At 40.6% G+C, this 15,441-nt stretch overlaps 1 long non-coding RNA gene across 1 annotated transcript in view; it reads right to left on the minus strand.

Annotated features, from left to right (window-relative positions):
- Positions 1 to 10,859, minus strand: part of LOC141414084 (uncharacterized) — a 30,196-nt gene extending 19,337 nt beyond the window's left edge. Inside the window, exon 1 of the long non-coding RNA XR_012439178.1 lies at positions 10,726 to 10,859. This is a non-coding gene — a long non-coding RNA (uncharacterized lncRNA). The remainder of the gene's footprint in view (positions 1 to 10,725) is intronic.
- Between the last annotated feature and the right edge of the window lie 4,582 nt (positions 10,860 to 15,441).

Raw genomic sequence — 15,441 nt, forward strand, 5'->3', positions numbered from 1 at the left:
TCAAGGGAACACTGTAGATCCCATTCTCTGTCACCTCATCAAAGGACAATATCTAGTAAATCTAGCCTGAAAAAAGCTCATTTGAAGTATTAAAACCATCAAAATTCCTTCTGAAAGTCTACTAATTAACCAGAATGCATTCTAAGTGGCTAGCACCATGCTGGAAATGGTGATGGATACAAAGAAATAGGACACGATTCCTAGCCTTCAGTAAAACCAGACCTAGGAACCCATTCCAAGTCATGTAAAAGTAAGTGCTTTATTTCTGGACACACAGGCACAGCACAGTGGATGATGGTCTATTTGGGAAACTGTTAACATTAAATGTGATGACAACACACTTTTCCCTAGAAACCACCACTCATGCTTGTCTCTAGAGCAGACATCCAATCACTTTCCACTTCCTCCTCATTGTGTCCTCTTTCCCCACCTTTTCTACCCTTTTTTCTTTTGAGACAGGCTCTCACTATGTAGCCCAGGCTAGCCTTGAACTCATAATCCTCCTTCGTCTGATTTCCAAGTACTGGGATTACTGATGTAAGCCACCATGCAAAATATTCCTTCAAAATGTCCTTAAATTTTTTTTGCCATTAATTAGGTCAACCAAGATCAGATGAGGCTGAGAGAGAAAAATATTTATCGCACACAAAAATTAACGCCGATTCAACTAATCTACACCAGAGGGGGAAGCAAGGTCAGCACAAACATTTCCTTTCCAAGATGACAGACATTCCTCCTAGCTTTTTGGGTCATTTCTGTTCATTTTCTGGTTCATTTCATGTGACTTTCCCTTGGTCTTATTCAGGTCATTAGAATCAGAAATGACATCTTGTGAACCCACTGTAAGTCAAGCCTTCAGTGAACTCCATTGTTTGTAGAGCTCCTGTAGCTGCCCTGGAAGAGGAAATGGAGCACACATTTTCCCAGGAAGAGAGCTGGGACCTCCTTTTGGACAGCTGTCATGTCAGCTGAGAGATGCTGCAGGGTACTTGACAGCTCCGAGGCAACCTGAGGACTACACACCCTTAGGGTTAGAAAAGACCCTTCCTCACACAAAAGAACCTAGTTTCCAGTATATCTGCTGCCCAGGATTGAATCCCAGCCACATACTTGCTGCTTATCCCATGGAATTGGCTACATCCCTGTCTAGGTGACCCCTGAGAGCAGTGTTTCACTGGTGTGTACAGCATCTACCAAAACCTGCATAAGCTAGGGTGCTTGTGAAAACACAGATTTTAGAACTCCACTCAAGGCTTAATGGCTCTGAATCTTGGAGGTGAGGCCAAGGATCCAGGGATCGATGTTCTTTAACATTCCAAGGGTGTCTTTCCTTTTCTTTTAATCTGTCAGCCACTGAAAGGGCAGAGGAACTCCAGCCAGCTGGGATTTGGGGGAAGGGCCATTAAATGAATTGGGAACAGGATCTGGCAGCAAGAATGCCTTCCAGCAGGGGAGAATGATGACTAGGGAAGAGTCAGGAGGGAGAAGTGACCAGTGGCCATTGGCCAGAACTGGAAGGAAAGATAGGCTCAAAAAAAGAAAAAAAAAAAATCAAACGAACAAAAACAAACCCCACAGTCTGATTATTTATCTGGGGAGCCACTGGCTTTTAATTCCCAGACAATATGAAAACTAGTTTTCTTCTTCCCACTCCTGAGTATCCCTTCAATCTCCACTCCCTCCCAGCACCCTTTACCCAACCTGTACTTTATCCAGACTGTAGGTTGGGCCCAAATGGAAAGTTTATTAGAGGAAAAGAAGGGGATGTGGAGCTGCTGGGGAAACTGTTGGTTGCCATGGGAACCCTCCCGCTGCAGGGTCTGAATGGTTTTCTGTTTGCTGACGTCCATTCTTTGGAGAAGGCTCTGGCATCAGCAGGGACTGGGCACTGCATCCTCTGTGTCTCCCATTTCCAGCATCCGGCCCTGTGGCATGCACCCCAAAAGGTCTCCTGGCCGCAGGCAGGGCATCCGGGACTGAGTGCTTCCTCCTGACCGCTCCTCCTGCTGCTGCTACCCTGCCCAGCTGGGAAATGAAGGGAAGCAGAGGGTGTTCCCCAACCGTTTGAAGAGACAGTTCCTGTTTTCCTCTTGTTTTATTCTTTCTTCCCTCATCATCCAAACATGAACCATTGGCCATTTGCCTGTCTCCTGCTGGCCAGCCGTCCTTGCCGTTCTCGGTTTTGAATTTCTATTTATGTCGTAGGAACTGCAGGATTTGTTTTCACCCAGCTCAGTACACTGGGTGAGCTGCTGTCTCCAGGAAATTTTGCTTCCAGCAGCTGATGAGCATGGTTGAGGTGAACACCATCCAAATAATCCAGGGTCACATTATTTGAAAGATTTATCAGGACAGGCTTGGAAGGATCAAGGCCCCTGGGTGTACGAACTGTCTCACCACACTTCAGATCACTCATGAAGCTCTGGGACAGAAGAGAATCTTGGCTGAGAACCTCAGTTTTCTGCTTTTCCTTAAGTACAGTCACCTCCTTTCTCACATGAAGTAGATCTTGGCTCAAAAAAGAAAAAAGAATGTGGGACAATGTTCATGAAGAGAAGGCAGACTCACCAGACACGATAGTGACTCACAGGTCAGCAAGGAGTGATGTTGATGGAGCCAGAGGCAGACATGGGTGCTTCGGAGAGCACATAAGTGTGACTGAGAGGGGGAGAGAGGATTGGAGAATGGAGAACATGTGCACTGAAGTTAAAAAGAACTAAGAGGAAGAACTATTGAAACCCACGAAGGAAGAGGTAAGAATACTAGAGAGCCAGCATTCAGAAGCCTTTGTATCTACCTCAGGCTGACCACTAACTCACCGTGAACCTATGCGGTATGTGGACATCTCTGCTCCTGTTTCTGAATCTACAAAAACAGACACAATACCTTCTCACAAAACATCACTGCTCTTCAGACAGAAATAGATTTTTAGAGGTAAGAATGCTTTAAAAGAAATTTTAAAAATGAATTTATAAGATAAGTAAATAAGGGATTCATGGCAGAAAATCAACTAGGTATGCCATATAGAGAACACTGTACACCAACAATAGCATACAAATTCTCAGGTGAATGTGGACATTTTCCAGGAGACTCTCTTTTCAGCCATCGATTAAATCTCAATATATTTAAAAAGACAGATCTCATATGGAGTATCTTCCCTGACAATAGCAGGATGGAGGGAGACATTAATAGAAATAAAACTGGACAATTCAAATGTGTGGAAATTAAACAACACGATCTTCAACAACCAGTGGATCAAATAAGAATTCAAAAGGGAAATTAGAAAATGCTTTAGAGATGAATGAAAATGAAAATACAGCATACCAAAACTTATGGGATGCAATAAAAAGTTCTCAGGGGGGAATTTGTGTATAATCTATTGCTTTAAAAAGCAAGAAAGACCAGGTGTGGCAGTACATGCATGCAATCCCATCATTTGGGAGACTGAGGCAGAATGATCATGAGTTTGAGGCCAGCCTGGGATACATAATGAGGCCCTGACTAAGGAGGAGAAGAAAAAAGGAAGAAAAGAAAATCTCAAATCAGCAACCTAACTTTTCAATTTCAAAAGCTGGAATAAAGCAAAATAAACCAAATCCAAAGCTACTACAAGGAAGGAAATAATAAAGATTATTAATAAATCAATAAAAACAGAGAATGGAGAAACAATAGAGAAAAGCAAGGAGACCAAAAGTTACTTCTTTAAAAAGATCAATAAAATTTACAAACCTTTAATTATGGACACTAGGAAAAAGAGAAGACTCAAATTATTAAAGTCAGAAATGAAAATAGGAATATTAGTACCAATTCTATGGAAGTAAAAAGCATTATAAGATAGAACAATGAACAATTAAATTCTAACGAATTAAATTATAACTTAAATGAAATAGACAAATCAATAGAAGCCCCAAATCCATGAACGCTAAGTCATGAAGACATAGCTAAATAGAAAGGAAATTAAATCTGTATACAAAAATCCCTCAACAAAGAAAAGCTCTAACCTGGATGGTTTTATTAGTGAATTCTACCAACAAAGGAAAGAAAAAGTAACACCAATCCTTTTTAAGCTCTTCAAAGAATTGGAGGACTTATTCTAGGAGGCATTACCCTATGCCAAAACCAGATAAAGACACTACAAGGAAGAAAAACTACAAATGAACATCCCTTATCAACACGACAGAAAAGTCCTCAACAAAATGCTATCCAACTGAATTCAGCAGCATACTAACAGGATTTTTCACCATGACCAAATGAGATTTGTTTCTGGACTTCAAGGATGGCTCTGCGTACAAAACTGATCAAAGCAGTACATCACACTAACAGAACGAATACGTAAAAAGCCACATGCTTATCTTGTTGATTGAAAAAACGCATTTGACAAAGTTCAACACCCTTTCACGTTGAAGATGCTCAATGAACTAGGAATGGATGTAAACTATTCCAACATAATAAAAAGCCATACGTTTAAAAGCCCATGTGAACATACTCAGGGATGAAAGACTAAAAAATTTTCCTCTAAGATCTGGAACTGGGCAAGAATGCCTTCTTTCAACATGTCTGTTAAACATAGTACTAGAATTTCTAGCCAGAGCAATTAGGCGTTAGGATGTGATGCTTTCATCAAATGTCCAAAACACCTGGGGCCACCTGATCTTATACTAGGACTTCCAGAACTATGAGTCAAAGGAAACCTTTCTCTTTACAAGTTGATGGCCTTATGTATTTCATTATAGTAATGCAAAGTTGACTAATAAAGAAAATTTTAAAAAACAATTTCTTTTACTGTAAGATTGTTAGTGTATAGAAATGCAATTGATGTTTGTGTATTGACTATGTGTTGTTACTTTACTGAGCTCATTTATTAACTAATGGGTTATGGTGACAATTACACATCACGAATGTATTTCACAGCATTGAATTATATATTTAAAAATAGTTTAGATGGTGAATTTGTTATATGTATTTTATCCTAAAATAATTAAAAGTAATTTACAATACTCAGTAATTGCTCAATACATTTGCAAAAATTTAAGAAAATAAATACTTTTTAGGACCTATCAAGTTATGCAAAGGCATATGTAGGTTTTTGACAATGGACTCATTGATTGATTTACTAATAATGTTGGTCATTGTGCTAATTTAAAGTAATTGTTCTGACTGCAATGTGATGTCCTAGATTATATCCTGGGGTAGGAAACTGGCATCTGAATGAAGTGTCAAGTTTAACTAACAATATTCAAGCAATTCTGGCTTCTTAGTCTCAGCAAATGTGTCTGCTAAGGTAGGATGTTGACATTATGGGTGAAGAGTTTAAAAAAATGAACAAAAGCAGAAATGATCGGCTCCATAGGGTAAAGGGCAGAAAGATACATGGAATAATACAGCAAAGGTACTACCACATTAAAGATGTGCCATGAGGAATTTCTAACTCACAAGGAAATGGATCAAAGAGGTCAGGGGAAGTTTCTCTTCCCCAAAGACTTGGTCATATTTTTCCAATTGTTTGAAAGAGAGAAATTAATAAATGTTATCTTTATTTTGCCCAAAGGTAACTGACAGGAACTGGAAGGGTTGGGCCAGGACAATGAGTTGATGGATGAAAATATGCTTTTGATGAAACTAAATCCTGGGTAATTAAAGTCCTGGAACGATTTCCTGAACTCGAGGTGTGGGCTAGACTGCCCATCAACTAGCCACACACTCAGCCAGCCAACAGAAAAACCAACCAAACAAGCAAGCAACAAACCAAGAATACCAGAGTCCAGAGGTCGAGAGGATAGCCAGGGGGATGCAGCTTAACAAATGGACTTTGAAAGAACTTGAAAAAGCTTATCACCAGATGAGAACAGCTCACTAAAGACAAAACAGTGACAAATAAGAGCAGGTAGCTGCTGTTATCCATACTCATTTTAGTTAAGGCTAAAATCCAAACTCTGCACAGGTAATTCATCAAAATTTTAAAGGTGGCTAAGTCCATCTTCAGGGGCCCTTCTACTATGGGTGCCACCTCCAACCTGTACCTTTGTCTGCTTCCCTGCCACCTAGGATGTCCTGTGTTGCCCCTAGCCTTTATTTTAGGACTGCCTGCTTTTTCCTTTGCTGTGGCAGAGCACTACAGTGTCGTTCAGTCCCTGAACTCCACTCTCCAGACCCCCATCTCTTTCTGTGGTTGTTGTTAGCTATATCATTCAAACCACACATGAGAAAAGTCTTGCTTCTATGCACGTCACAGAGTGTCAGAGAAGCCAGCCCTCCAGAATCACCTCTTCCTCTCTGTGGACCTCTAGAGAAGGTATCTATAAGGTTTTTCTGTAATGGATCACATAATATTTGATACTTTGTGGCCATATATATATATGCACATCTCTCTTTATATATATGTGTGTGTATATATATATATATATATATATATATATATATGGTCTCTGTTATAACTACTCAACTCTGATGTTGTACAAAAACAGCCAGAAATGATATGTACCTGAACAGCATGGCTATATTCCAATGAAACTTTATGGACCTAAAATTTAAGTTTCATATAATTTTTACATACAAAATATTATTCTTTCAATCTTTTTCAATAGTTGAAACATGTAGAAAGTCTACTTAGCTAGTGGGTCATATGAAAGCAGACAACAGACCAGATTTGTCCATGAGCCTTACTTTCTAGATTCCCATTCCAGCACAGCTCTGTCTAGCTCATTGGTTACTAGTCACAGGTGACTACAAAGTACTGGAAATGTAGCTTGTCTGAAAGTGTAAAATAGACCCAAGATTTCTAAGCTGAGATATCTTCATGAATAATTTTGTATTGATTACATGTTGAAAGAAATGGTAGTATTTCAGATTGGTTGGGTTAAAATGTATTATTGATTTCATTCATTTCTTTTTTGGGTTTTAATATGTGGCCACTAGGAAGTTTCCACTTACACATGCAGCTAGTCTTCTGCTCTTGGACAGAGATGCTGAGTGAATTCATGGCAGTACAGAGCACACTTGGAGATTACCAGACCTGCCTCTGAGAGGTGAAGCTCTATCCCCAAATTGTACAGCTGTTTGGGTAAGACCCTGGTGTTCTTTTGCTACCAGCCAGCGGCATTTCTGTCCCAACACTTTGATCCAGGTGAGAGTATATGGTGGTGAGTAAGGAATAGCCAGGCTCCTGCTCTCTCAGAAACTAAGCACCTTTCTTCTCTGTCAGGCCTGGGCATTGGAATCACTCCATAATCTTTCTCCTTTATCACTTCCAATTCTTCCCTCAAAGTCTGATCCCAGAGCAACTAATCTGAATCCAAGATGGGTCTTTAAAAAGAGAAAATACATATTGCTAATGGGTGCAGTGGCTCATAGTGATCATAGCTACTCAGAAGGTGAAGGAGGATTGGGTTTATAAAGCCAGCCTAGACAAAAAAAAAAAAAAGCCTACAAGATTCCATCTCAATTGACAGGTGCGTGCCTGTCATCCTAGTTACAAGAGGAGTGGAAATAGGAAGATTTCCATCTAGGCTTGCCTGGAAGGAGGGAAAAAAAACTTATTTAAAAAACAAAATAATGAAAGCAAAAAAAGGGCTGGGGGCGTGGCTTAAGTGGTAGAGCAACTGCCTGCCTGGCAAGTAAAAAGCACCGAGTTCAAACCTCAGTACTGAAAAAAAAGAAAAAAAAAAAATATGGCCAGCCTCACCCTCAGAGATACTGAGGTGGTTGGTCTTTGAGTCTGCATTTTGAACAGAAGTCCTTCGGGTAATTCTTTTGCACATTCACCTTTATTTTCTGCTGCTCCTATGATGGCTTTGAAATCCTGATCTATATAACAGAGACAGCTTCCTTAATAGGGTAGGAAAATAGACTAAAGATTAAAATGAGCTGAAAGCCCTTATTTTGTAAGCAGTGTAAACTCCTTGAAGAAAGTAATCACATAGGTAACACGATATGACTGCAGCAGTGAGTATTGGATAATCACAATTTCTCTTTCTTCTTTGTATATACTCAGGTCTCTCAAAAAAGAACAATTTCAGGTGTGAAAGACAGCTTGGAGTTCCTTTCAGACTGTGCCCTTCAGGATTCTGTAAACGCCAGCAGCATGTGGGTGCATATACCTTTACTAATGTTAGTCATAGTATGTGGTGTGTGTGTAGGGAATGTAGGCTTAGCCAGCACTAATCACAACTGTTGCTATGGTTTGCAGTTCTGCATTGCAGCATGAGCCAGAAATTCAGGCCAATTCATGTATAAGCCTGAAATATTGGCCTACTTTTGTGATTTTGCTGGTAGTATTAGTACATGAAACATGTAACGACATTTCTATGATCTATAACGAGGTTTTTTTTTTTTTTTGGTCTTGGCAGTATTGGGGTTTGAACGCAGGGCCTTGTTCTTGCTAAGGCAGGTGCTCTACCACTTGAGCCACTCCGCCAGCCCTATATGATCTATAACTTGAAGGAGTGCCCAGTGCTCAATGTCATCTTTCCAGTGAATGTAAGGGAAGAATATTTTCAGATTAAAGTTAAGCAAAGTAATACAATTATGACTTTTATCTTGTCACACTCTTTCTTAAGATGACAAATACAATCCAGGAAAGGCTTCAATGTGCTACTGCAATTTGGGGTGGCCAATTAAATGTCAGAGGTTGTCAGAAAGATTGTCAGACATGAGACATAAAATTTTGTCCTAGCCAGTATAAACTCACATTGATCTATTACTTTGATTCTGAAAGCAATTAGAGTTATCTCATTCTGGCAAAGAAATGGAAATGCTGCAGGAAAGAAGTCAAGCATAACCACATGTGTATACCCAATCACCAATCTGTAAGGGCCTGAATGCAAATCACTAGGAAATATGCATTGACCCTGCCCTCACGTAGCTATAATCTAGGACAAATATGAAGGAGTCTGTGTAACAAAAATCCAACAGAGGAAGGGCAAGTACCATTTGAAGGCTACAGTGGCATAGAGTCTGGTATTATTTCATGAGTGTGAAATTACTTCCATCCAGGTGTTCAAGGAGGGGATGAACTTTGAGCCAGTCGTAAAGTATAATGTTTGGGTTATGAGGGATATTAGGGTCTGATGGAAGAAAGGGCAGGACATTTCTACCTGTGGGGAAACTGACACCTGGATCTGTTGGTGTCAGATTTGGGGATTTGGGGTCGTGAGGGAGGCATGAGACAACTGTCTTGCAAAAAATACCTCAAATGTGACTTTTTAATACTAGAAATATGAGGCCTCAGAGCATGACAAGATAAGTCTCAAGAAAATTGAAGATTTCTCGGAAGGGAAATTGGAATTCACTAATCTTATAGCATTGAAACTAAGGACTACTGTTTAATGATTGAAGACAACAGTAGCTCAGATAAGAAAATAGTAGGAACTAATTTAATGAAAACCATTTATTCAAGATATTGCACAAGTAATGTACATATTCAAGGGGAATTTAATTAACTTAGAGATAATCAGACTATCAGGTTGTTGAGAGAACTAAGTAGTGTTTTGAGGAGCCCATCCATAATCTTCTATGACCAGTGCCTTACAAAGAGTGTGATTCTCCCAGAAGATGCCCTCGTACTAGAGGATGATCGTCTCAGAATTTTGGACTTAGACTTTAGGCAGACAAGTTCTGTCCTATTGCATGTGGGATATGTGACCTCAGGCAAATTTCCTAAGTTCCAGGTCCATCTGTAAAATAGTGTTTATGACTTCTATTCCATAGGGCTATGAGAACCACCACAATAAATAAGAAAACACTTGAGAAGTGCTGAACAGAATGTCAGGACTGTCCAGTGGATGTTGGCTGTTGCTGTTACTGTCCAAGTTGAATGGACCCTGGGACTAATGTGGGGTGGCATTTCTTAGACTAATTCTCTTTTGTCCCCAGGGATAGGCTGAGATTTGGAGGGTTTTGAGGGTAAAAACAATATAAATCAGTTATGATCGTGTCAAAGCCAGTCTAAAAGAACATGGTCTGAGTGAATGCGGATTGAACTGGAGTTGAAGTAACAGGCAACCATGGCTGTTTTTGCAGAGGAAAAAACCCACTAAAATTCACCACTGTCGGGAGACAAGAAAAATAAGGAGAATAATGGCCCCGTAAGAGAAATGACTGGAGTCTGCAAGAATGCCATCTGGATAGACTGAATTCTATAATCATTTAATTAATGCTGGGCTAACCAGCCCTAAGAATCTATAAAGAATGTATTGGGCAGAGAGTGAGCAGGCTAACCAGGGTATATTAATTATTTTTCTTGTCACAGTGAACAAATATCTGGCAAAAACTCTTAGGGAGAAAAGGTTTAATTTGGCTTATGGTTTTCGAGGTTTCGGTCCATCATGGTAGGGCGGGCATGGTGGGGCAGGATAGGTAGTTCACATCTTGGTGAGCAGGAAGCAGAGAGAGAATGACTGCCCTAATGGGCTTTCTTCTCATTCCTCTTATTTTATGTGGGCCCTCAGCCTATGGGATGGTACTGCCAGCCCTCAAATTATGTCTTCCCCCTTTTAGTTAATTCTCTCTGGAAATGCCCTCACAGACACATCCAGAGTATGCTTTACTAATCTCTTTGGTAGTTCTTAATTCAATCAAGTTGACAATCAAAACTAACCATCACAAGTCCACTCCTCATGAACATAACACCCAAACACATCTCCTTAAACACAACTCCCATAAGCTTCATGTCTCTCTCATAATACAAAAAAAGCATTCAGTCTATCTCCAAGAGTCCCCAAACCTTACCAGTTCCAACATTGTTCAAAAGTCCAAGTTCAGAATCTTCTGAGACTCAAGGCAAACTCTTAGCTGTGAGCTCCTGTGAAATAAAAAACCAAGTTACCGATTTCCAACATTCAGTGGCACAGATTAATATTCCCATCCCAAAAGGAAGGAATGGGAACATGGACAGGAAGGGATGGGACCAAAGACAGATTCCAAACATTAAGTCCTGTAACTCTCTGTGGGATATCTGGGACAAATGTGTGATGTAAGCACCACACCCCAATGGTGCTTTCATTTACAGCCCAAATGGCTTCCTCCTTCGGCTGACTCTGCTTATTGACTAAGGGTTTCCTCAGCAGATGTTCTACAGTCAGATCCCAGCATCTTTTAACTTCCTGGGGTTTCCACTGCTTTTGGCTTTAGAACTTCAGGCATTTGGATCTCAGAGGTTGTTTGCAGGAATCCTGACCCTGCCATATATTGCTTGGCTCCCAGACCTTCCATTTGAAATCTCAGTGGAAGCCTCCATATCCCTGTAACTCTTGCACGCTACATGCCTTTAAAACCAGCATCATGTGGATGGCACCAAGGTTTGCTGCCAGCTCAAGCAGTAATCAGCTTCCTTGGACCATGGCTGCAGCAGCCTCTGAGCAACTTGGTGGCCAAATGCAGGGAAACACATCTCTACGTGGCTCTGTGCAAGCAGGGAACCCCAGAGTCCTTCTCTCAAGGCAAAGTCTTTCAAATGAGTTAAATAATTTATAGTCTTAGGCTTGCAATGGGTAGGATCTGGCCAATTTCTGAGATGTCCTCAAGGCATCTTTCCTATTTTCCTGATGTAAAGTATTTGGCTTCTCTTTAATAGTCTTGATCTCTTCAGCAGCCACTCTGTCCTTGGCTCCAACTTTACACGAGTTTCTTTTCGGGTCAAAGCGAAAACTTTTCAAACCTTTCTCTCTGCATTTTGTTTACAATTCTCCCTATAAACTTGGCCCTCCTCAGAGCCTTCCCCTGAGTTTATATCTTTTTAATTGTTTTGAAAAAACAAACAAAAACCAAAAACACCAGCACTCAAAAACAGTCAAGACTTAGAGTCAGAAAGAAGTTCGATCTTGGATAAGGACAACAATAACCACAACCTTCAATCTCCCTCAAACACGAAATCTCTGGTCTCCAGAGCCTCTCACCAAGGCCATAGGCCCATGGCATGTCTTACTGCCCATTCTAGCAACCTGGCGGTGCCTGGTAAGACATCCAAGTGCTTCCTTCCTCTTGTATTTCTTTACTGCATCCCTTATTTTTCTTGTCCCTGCACATGCCCCCAAAGCCAGCTCTTCACCTTCAGAATTTTTTTTTTAATTGTTGTGCTGGGGGTACATTGTAGCATTTACAAAAGTTCTTATAATATATCATAGTTGAATTTACTCCTTCCATCATTCTCCTTTACAGAGTTTTGTTTTTGTTTTTGATAATCGGAGAACTTGGAGAATGAGGTAGGAATCAGAAGGGGATGAGAAAAAGTAGGAAGATCATGAAAGAGCTGAGATGTCAATGAACTATTTTAAGTTTAAGAGGAACTTAAAAAAAAAAAAGCTTTGGAACATTGACATTAAAAATAAAACCCAAACTCATTTCTTCTTCTATAGCATTTTTTTCTGCTCCTCTGTGCTAAACATTCAATAACCGATTCTCACTGAGCAACAATTATATGCTGGGCACTATATTAAGTTTTAAAGAGAGATAAATCAAAGTCCTTGTTTAAGGAACTTAAACTTTCAATTATACTTATTCACGAATGTCTTAGAGATTTATGTGCTAATTCAGTTTTTCTCAAATACAGTATATAGGCCTAGGAGAGATGATTTTGCTGGTATGGGAAAGGAGGTAGGAGAGGTGACTGCAGATAAGGGGCAGTACCAGTAATAGGAGGAAGGGACAAAAGGAAGGAAGGAAAGAAGGAAGGGAGTGGGTCAGGAAGCAATTCCAGGCAGGAGGAAGCATTGCGGCTCCTCTCCAGGCACCAGGGCCATTGGTTACCCCTCTATATGCTTTTCCACACAACTGTGCCCAAGGCTCCTTTGCTTACCATCTGGGTTTCCAGGTGGGACTGGGACAGTAGGAATCTATTGGGGCCAACACATCCCACCCAATTTCCCTGCACCGAGGTCAAGGCTCTTGGCAAGGGTATGAAAGGGAAGTAGCCTCTGATTACATCATAGCTCCCATTGGCGCAGGGAAGCTCGGAAAGCAGAGCCCAGGCATTGATGACCATATCTGAATTTTGCTCTCCAACCCATAACTAGTGGTATAATCTCAAGTCACTTGACCCCCAAGCCTCAGTTTTTCTCAGCTAGATAACAAGAGCAGAGTGCCCAAGTCACTGTGTTATTAGGAGAAACAAGTTAATGGCGAACCCTGCTTAACATAGGAGCAGCTGGTGTCAGCCCCGGGGACCTGGAAATGTGTCTTCTAATCACCCAACCATTTAAGCAGACTCAAATATTAAAAAGTTGTCATTCTCGGAAACACGGTTATGAATTCATCCGTACAACTTCTCAACATTGAATATAGGGCTCTTCAGAAAATGAAGTTTTTTACAAGAATTTTTTCTATACCAAAGGCAGCAGTGAGTAGAGGAAGAACCCATTTCCTTCACTTTCTAAGCATTTCCAGGTAACTCAGCACATTCCTAGACTAGATTCTGAAGATGACTTATTAAAAAAGAAGTCTGCCAGCAAAAGCTACTTGCACTATTTGAGTTAGGAATTAACTCTTAGTAACCAATTTTCTACAGGGGAAAACGTTAATTAAAAAAAATGTAACTCAATACTCCAGTGAATAGGAATTTTAAATCCATGAATGCTATTAATTATACTACGGTGACAACTTATTACTGAAGGAACTAAAGCACACAAGTGTTGAGAAACAGCCACAGTGGTGCTATGCGAGGGGCAGAATGTAGTCACCCATGGGTAACTGCCCCAATAGATACAGCTTCTGGTAGTCCTCATACACTTAAGGACGTTGAATCGAAACCTTTTTTTCCATGGAGAAATTATAAAGCTTCACTTTTCTCATTGAAGAACTTCTCACTTTTGATTTATGCTACATGCATGGTATTAAAATTGACATGAACCCATAAAAATAAAACAATGTTACTATTTCTTATGCATTTTATTTACAGAAGTGATACCGATTTTGCACTAAAAGTGAAACTCTAAAGTTTTTTTTTTTTAAAGCATGCTGATTTAAATTTTTAAAAATAGGTTTAAAGGAGGACTGGAGGTGTGGCTCAAGTGGTACAGCGCCTGCCTAGCAAGTGCAAAACTCTGAGTTCAAACTCCAGTATGCCCTCCCCCCAAAATATATTTGCCTAAAGAAAAGTAGTGAGGTGTTAAGTAGTATTACCAAGAGTCTGTGGTTGATCAAACAGGGCAGGAGTCTAGAAGACTTGCTAAGCACCACATAGAGCTAAACTACTCTCTCTGGCCAGTTATTTGCTGGTGTTTGCTGGAATAGTCTAAGCAACAGACAATGCAAAGACTATTGGCCAAACTGGCAGAAAGTCTAAATGACATGAAATGGAAGACTGGAGGGTCAGGAAGGGAACAGTGAGGGGTGGGGGGGTCTGTATAAAAGAGAGGTCTAGGTACATTCTACCATCTCATAAGCGGCTGTGTTCTCACAGACTCTTTGACCTCAAACCCAAGTCAGTCCCCCTTCAAAATGGTAACAGTGCCTCTGCTTCTGTCATTCTGAGAAGCTCAAATTTCACACTTGACATTGCAAAATTCCTGTGTCTGACAACTGACATGTATGCTTAACACTGAAGTGTTTCTTCCCCCACCCTGCCAGCTTTTTTAGAGGTGATTAGAGGATCAAGGCCAGTCCTGGGGAAAAAGTTAGCAAGACCCCATCTCAATGAAGAAGTCAGGCACAGTAGCATGTATCTTTGATCCTAGTATGAGGGAAGAGTAGGTAGGTGGGTTGTGGTTCAATGCCAGGACCAGGCAAAAAGTATAAGACTATCTGAAAAATAACCAAAGCACAAAAGGGCTGGGGAAGTGGCTCAAGTAGTAGAGTGGCTGCCTAGCAAGTTCAAGGCTCTGAGTTCAAAGCCCATACCACCCCCCCAAAAAAGAAAAAGAAAAGCATTTCTTCTGTTTCTCCTCAAAAGCTGTTATTAACTTTGTGGCGTTAGTCAGTGTGTTATTAGAATCTTGAAAACCCAGCTTTACATGTCAGAGTGGCTGTGTAGAACAAATGCCTTTGAATGAGGTTCTAAAACACACAAATCTTTGATTTAGTCTTTGCCTTGAAACCCTGCATTTGAAAAAATTCAGGATTTCAACTTTGATTTGTCTTTGGTTAGACACTAGTAAAGTGGCGGATCAGAACAGAGACCCAGCTCTTCTAATTCCAGGTTCAGAATTCTTTGCCTCATACTATGTTTTCCCCAATTTTATCTCAGAGGATTACAGAGTAACATTGGCTTACCCTGGGGTAGCTGGACAAAGAGGACTAAGAGCAAAACTTCAGGTGAAACAAAGCAAGTACTGAATCCCAATGAGTTTAGTACATGGCAGATGTTTGTGTCTGCTGTTGGAACAAGGGGCCTGCATAGGGGCAGCCACTGTGGCCCTAAGATACAGATGATTTGGCCCATCTGGAAGGACAGCAGGCATCCCAGAAATCCCTGTGGTTCTTCTGTCCTTCCTCTTCTCATCTCTTACTCCT

Source organism: Castor canadensis, chromosome 11 (genome assembly GCF_047511655.1).
Source record: "Castor canadensis chromosome 11, mCasCan1.hap1v2, whole genome shotgun sequence".
NCBI lineage: Eukaryota > Metazoa > Chordata > Mammalia > Rodentia > Castoridae > Castor > Castor canadensis.